The sequence below is a fragment of the Cebus imitator genome, unplaced genomic scaffold (assembly GCF_001604975.1).
Source record: "Cebus imitator isolate Cc_AM_T3 unplaced genomic scaffold, Cebus_imitator-1.0 Scaffold6, whole genome shotgun sequence".
Lineage (NCBI taxonomy): Eukaryota > Metazoa > Chordata > Mammalia > Primates > Cebidae > Cebus > Cebus imitator.
The window spans coordinates 4,614,094-4,620,093 of record NW_016107321.1 but is presented as its reverse complement, the minus strand read 5'-3'; positions in this window follow the sequence as shown (position 1 = coordinate 4,620,093).

Below are 6,000 nucleotides of genomic sequence, written 5' to 3'. Positions count from 1 at the left end.
CTAGACTATTCTACCCAGCAAAGCTATTCTTCAGAAACGAAGAATAAATAGTATCTTTCAGAATGAATAAAAGCTAAAAGGATTCCTCACCACTGAAAAATTCCCAAGTCTTGAGAGAGAGATGGACATCCAGATTCAGGATGTATTTCACAGAAAAAAGAACACAAATGGCAAATACACAGGAAAAGATGCTCAACCTCCTTTGTAATCATGGAAATGCAAATTAAGGTCATGCTGAGATTAAAAATTTCATATTCACTAATTGGTAAAAAGTAAGAAATACGAAAATACAAAATTCATACAATAATACCAAATATTAGTGAAGATGTAAATTGATAGGATATTTTTGACACTGCAGATGGGAGTACAAATTGATACACTTAAAAAATAATTAAGAATTCTATTATGATGGTGAACATTTCCACATCTTATGATTAAGTAAATTCTAAGTGTGTGCACTATAGAAATTTGTAGACAAGCCCTGGGACATCACAAGAATGTTTAGAACTGCATTGTTTGCAAAACCCCCAAACCGAAAACAACTTCAATTTCCATCAGTAGAAGAATGGAGACATGGATCATACTAAAAAGAATCACATGCTCATTCCACAGTGAAACTTCCTGCATTAATGTAATGAGTAACTAGTGCTCTCTGCAACAATGCATATGAAACACGGACAGTGTTTGGTGTCAGGAGCAGAACTGGAGCTGGTGGATAACATTGTAACATCCCATTCTCATTCTTTAAATAGACAATTCAGAATGTGTTCCATCTGTTTCTCATGGCAGAATTCTCTCACTAGTGACCATGATGATTGCCCTTCACTGAGTTTCTCTCCCTTCCCTCTCTCACTTTCCCTGCTTTCTCACTCCTGGTTCCTGTGGTTACTTCCTAAATAAACCACCTTTGCCCCATAATAATGAGTAAAAAGGCACTTCAGAGAAGACTATAATACAATGTATTATTTTTATAAATTTCAAAAACATGTTTATTTAGCAACAGAAAGGGAGGAACCATTGATATATGCAAAAACATACATGACAAATCTCAAAATAATTATGCCGAGTGATAAGAAACTGTGACTGGTTTAATTTCATTTTCTAGAAAATGCAAATTAGTTTACACTGAAATAAAGCTGATCAGTGGTTTCCTGGGGGGGACAATGGGAAGTGTGAGTAGGATTACCAAGGGACATTCAGAACCTTTTGGGGATGATGGATATAAATTCATTATCTCGTTTGTTGTGATAATTTTATGAGTATACAAATAATGCCAGAACTTATCAAAGTGTACACTTTAAATAGATATATTGAATTATTTTATGTGAATTACACCTTAATAAAACTGTTTAAAAAGTGAAGTAAAACTAAAATATATTTCATTTAGCAATACATACATACATATGAATGTGCATGCTTGCGTGTGTGTGCAATAAGAATAAAAGCAAGAGCAAAATATAGACAAAACTGGAAGAGTGTTCCCTTTGGTGTGGTGTTGGGGCTGGGTGAGAGATGAGTTAAGGAAAAAAAGATTTGTTGGTGGCCTATGTGTCACATATATGCTTTTGTATGCGTCAAATGCTACCTAACAAATATTTTGAAGAAATACACACTCTAAAGAAAATTGGGAAAATTCTAAAGAAAATTGGGAAAATGCAAAAATTATAAAGAAGAAAACTAAAAATTGCCTGTACCTGAAATCTTACCTCTATTTCCATTTTAAGCATTTTCAATGAAAGTGTTTCCAAGACGTCTTATACTTTTTCTTGCCATTTGAAAGAGTACTTTAATGTACTTATTAGTCTGTTCTTGCATTACTAAAAAGAAATACCTAAGACTGGGTAATTTATAAAGAAAGGAAATTTAATGGGCTCACGGTTCTGCAGGCTATACAGGAAGCATAGCAACATCTGCTTTTAGGGAGGCCTCAGGGAGCTTACACTCATGGTGGAAGGTGAAAAGGGAGTGAGCATGTCACGTGGCAAAAGTAAGAGCAAGAGAGCAAGGTGGGGAGGTGCCACACACTTTTAAACAACCAGATCTCGTGAGAACTCACTCACTAAGGTGAGGATGGCACCAAATGGATGGTGCTAAACCATTCATGAGAAATTGGACCCATGGTCCAATCACCTCCCACCAGGCCCCACCTCCAACAGCGAGGGGTATATTTCAACATGAGATTTACAGGGGACACACATCCAAACTATATCAGTACTTGAACCTATTTTTATGCTTTCTGATTATTTTCTGTGCCAAAGTTACTGTATCATGCTCTGTGATACTAATGATCTCAGAACATGTAGACCTCCAGATATTTGCTGAACATTTAGAGTTAGTTTCCATTTTGTTTGCTTTCTGTTAGATTGTTATGGAATCATTCTCATCACTAGACTTGTCTTAAATTCCTCATTTGACCTCTTGCCCCACATTTAATCACATCGTTTCTTTTTCCTCCTTAGATCTGTTTCTCTTTTATTCACTTCTCTCCACCCACCCCACCTCCTGTTTCTCCTTCTTCCCTCCCCACCTTTATTCCCACAGTGCCAAGGCTGTGCAGTTCTGGCTTGCCTCCCTCCTTTCCACCTTCTGTTCCCCACCTCCGGCATGTACCCTGTCCCTCAGCCACAAAGGTATTCCCTCAAACCTGTCCTGGTGACATTCTCCAGTACTTGTTATCTCTGCAGGGAACATGCTTTCTCCTCTGTCTGCCTGGAAAAGCCTGTTGATTTCTAGTATTGCAGCTAAATGTCAACTCCCCAGGGAAACATGCCCCCGCTCAGCAGGCAGGACGGAGCTCTGACTCTGAGATCCCTCTTTCTTCCTGTTCCCAGCGCACATTGACGGTACTGCCCAATTCCTTGCCTCTATCCCCCCTGTGAAAACAAAAGCCATATTCATCTTGCACATCTTGTTGCAGTGCCTAGTGCAATGCTGGGGTTACTATTCCACCATCAAGGATTACTGAATAGAAAAGGCCAACAGCAACTCTTGCCACTGTGCTGTGGCTTGTAGTCTGACGTTCTAGTGACACTGCTCACACAGTGCAGTTTTGGTTACAGCACTGTAATTTTTTGTCTTGGAATTGTTGTCTCAGGCAACTGTGTGCTCCAGGACATCAGCAGCTGTGCTTCACAGCTCCTGGTGTCTCCGAGTCTGAACATAAAAATAGTTACTGGACATCTGTTTTTCGGGTAAGTAGCTTACAATCTTCCTGGAGATGAGAGATGGCTTAGAAAATGGGCAAGCAACATATGAATATGGAATTTTTCCGAATTCTTCTTATAGAGATCTAAAGATAATATGTATTTTAAACATCTGCAGTAATATTCCAGTGGGAAATGGTGTCCACAGGAAACCCTCAGGACAGCTAAGTGGCAATGCCTAGAGCCGGAAAGAGAGTTCAGGGCTCAAGTCATTGATGTGAGAATCACAGCAGGTGCCTAGTGTAGAGAGTCACTGCTTTTTAGGAACCTCTGGGCACAGAAGTGCTTCAAATGATTTAAGTTCCGAGGGCTCTCTGGACCGTGACTTTTGGTTTCACAACACAGCTAGGTTAGTTTACAGAATAGCATCCTTGACTCCCATGCCACACTCTATGGTGGAGTCCTCAGATTCCAGGTGGTGGAGCCTGCGTCTTTTGATGACAAGCCTGGGGAGATTGCTTGGTGTCACAGGAAAAGGGCTATGGACTAGCTGGGCCGGTGAGCTATGGACTAGGTGGGAAGGGGGCAGAGCTTCCCAGGAACAAGGGAAACTGGGAGATGTATGCCTCAGTTTTGCTAGGACCAGTCCTTGTGGAAGGGGTGGCCTTGTGTGCTCTGTGATGAAGGAAAAGCATTCATGGCACAAGATTTATTATATTTTAGACTAGCCAGGGAAGGTATAGACTGAGGCAACATCGATGTCACAGAAACCTGAAAATTCCAGCAGCTGGAGAGGGAATGGACAAGGACAGCTTCTTATTCCACATCTTCTTGCCTCAAAGGATTGTTGCCAAGGACATCGGAATGTCAGCTTGAGTCCAAGACCCATTTGTCTGGTGATATAAAGTGGAGTCAAACTGTTCTGGAAAAGATTTCTTTGCCAAGTCGCTTTTGATTCCAGAACTTAATGGAGGCCACTCAGGCTGATCTGAGTCCTCGTTTTAGAATCTGTGTTAATCATGGATCTTGTGCTAAGACTTGCCAAACAGGGAAAGGGAAGAGTTTTATTCTTGGGGTTTCATCAGGTTGGTGTTTCATATATATGGTTCTTTTCAATGAGGGTTGTGTGAGGAAAAGAAAAACAATTGTATGTTTTATTTAAAGTATCAGCATTGGGCTTAGGAGAAACTCCCAAAACCAGTTTCTACTTAGTCAACTGGCAGGACCACCCCCGCCCTGCAAAACCAGCTGACCAGCCCACACCTCCTGCTAGGTGGTCACATTCTAGTGTGCTCAGCCACCCACATCTACCAGTTGAGTTACAGGCTGACCAAGAGTAGGTTGCATTTGTTCCCAGATGTGTTTTTTTCTCATTAAACTTGGTGTTGAAATTGCCTAATTTTATTACTTATGTAACCTGATGAAATATGAATGTGAAAATGAGTTACATTTTTCTTCTACTTAATATAAATTAAATGCTTTCTTAATATTTAATAAATATGAATCACTAAAAATATCATGTAATTAAATGTGAGTGAATCAAATGTAAAAATAAAAAATGCTGTAAAAATCTCGAATTTGAGATTTAGAATGTTTCAAAATGTTTTGAGTTCTAGCTCTACTTTAAAGAAACCAAAATTGCAAATTATAAACAATGAATTATGAATGTGGTATATGCAAGAAAGAGCACATGGAACTCTTACCAGAAGACCTATACTTAAGGAAAAAAATGTGTGCCTTATCAAAGACAAATAAATATGCCTTTAAAAAAATTTTAGGTTACATTCAAATAATATTGTTTTTGATAAATGGGCGTTGGACACAAGGGAATCTCCTGAGCTAGTCCTGAGTAGTCTGTTCACTTTCCATTCATTTGTAAATCACCTCCCAGATCTCAAGAGCAAGGGGGCTGCTGGGAATTCCACACCCTGAATACACCCCAGGCCCTGGGACCCAGGGAGATGGGCAGCACAGCCTTATCACGGGGATATGGGGAGAAACCTCCCAGGTCACATCCACAGAGTACTGAGCACAGCCCACATTCCAGGAATGTTCATTTTTATTTTTCTTTCCAGATTGCCACTGGGCTACTTGCCTGCTTACAAAAAATGATGTTTAATTCCAGGCGCATAGAAAAAGAAATGCAGGTTTTAGAATGTTAAAGGCACTGCCTTCCCTGTTCAGTTTTTTTTTTTTTTTTATTCCAATGTTTCCTCAGGTTATAGAGATGGAATATTACCTGGGAGTTGGCAAACTTTCTCTGTAAAGGACCAGATAGTAAATATTTTAAGGTTTGTGGACCAGAGAGTCTCTGTGGCAATAAACTCAGTTCAATGGCTGGGTTATTGAAAGCAGCCATAGATAATACATATATGAATGGGAGTGGCTGTGTGCTAATAAAACTTTATTTAAAAAAAAAAACAGGTGGTGGACTGGATTTGGCGTGTGGACTTAATTTGCCTATTTCTATGTCTACAGCAAGAGTTCATAACTGGGTGAGATAAAGTCTGTGAACATTTGTATAAATTTTGGTTATGTATTTTTCTGTAAAGAGGAACTATATATTTTTTTCAGATTTTAAAGTTATCATAATTTATAACTTTGAGACACATTGCTATAAAGAAATGGTCTCTTCTGGGCTCTCATAGCATTTAATTTTTAAGAAATGCTGTATGTTTAGTCATTTTTTAAAAATTTTTATTTTGAAATAATTGAAGGTTTCTAAGAAATTGCAGAGACATTACAGACAGATCCTGGGTATCCTTCACCTAGCCTCCTGGTGGTTACAGCTTCTTTAATTATAGTACAATATCAAAACCAAGAAACTGTCATTTGTGCAGTATGTGAGTATATAGTT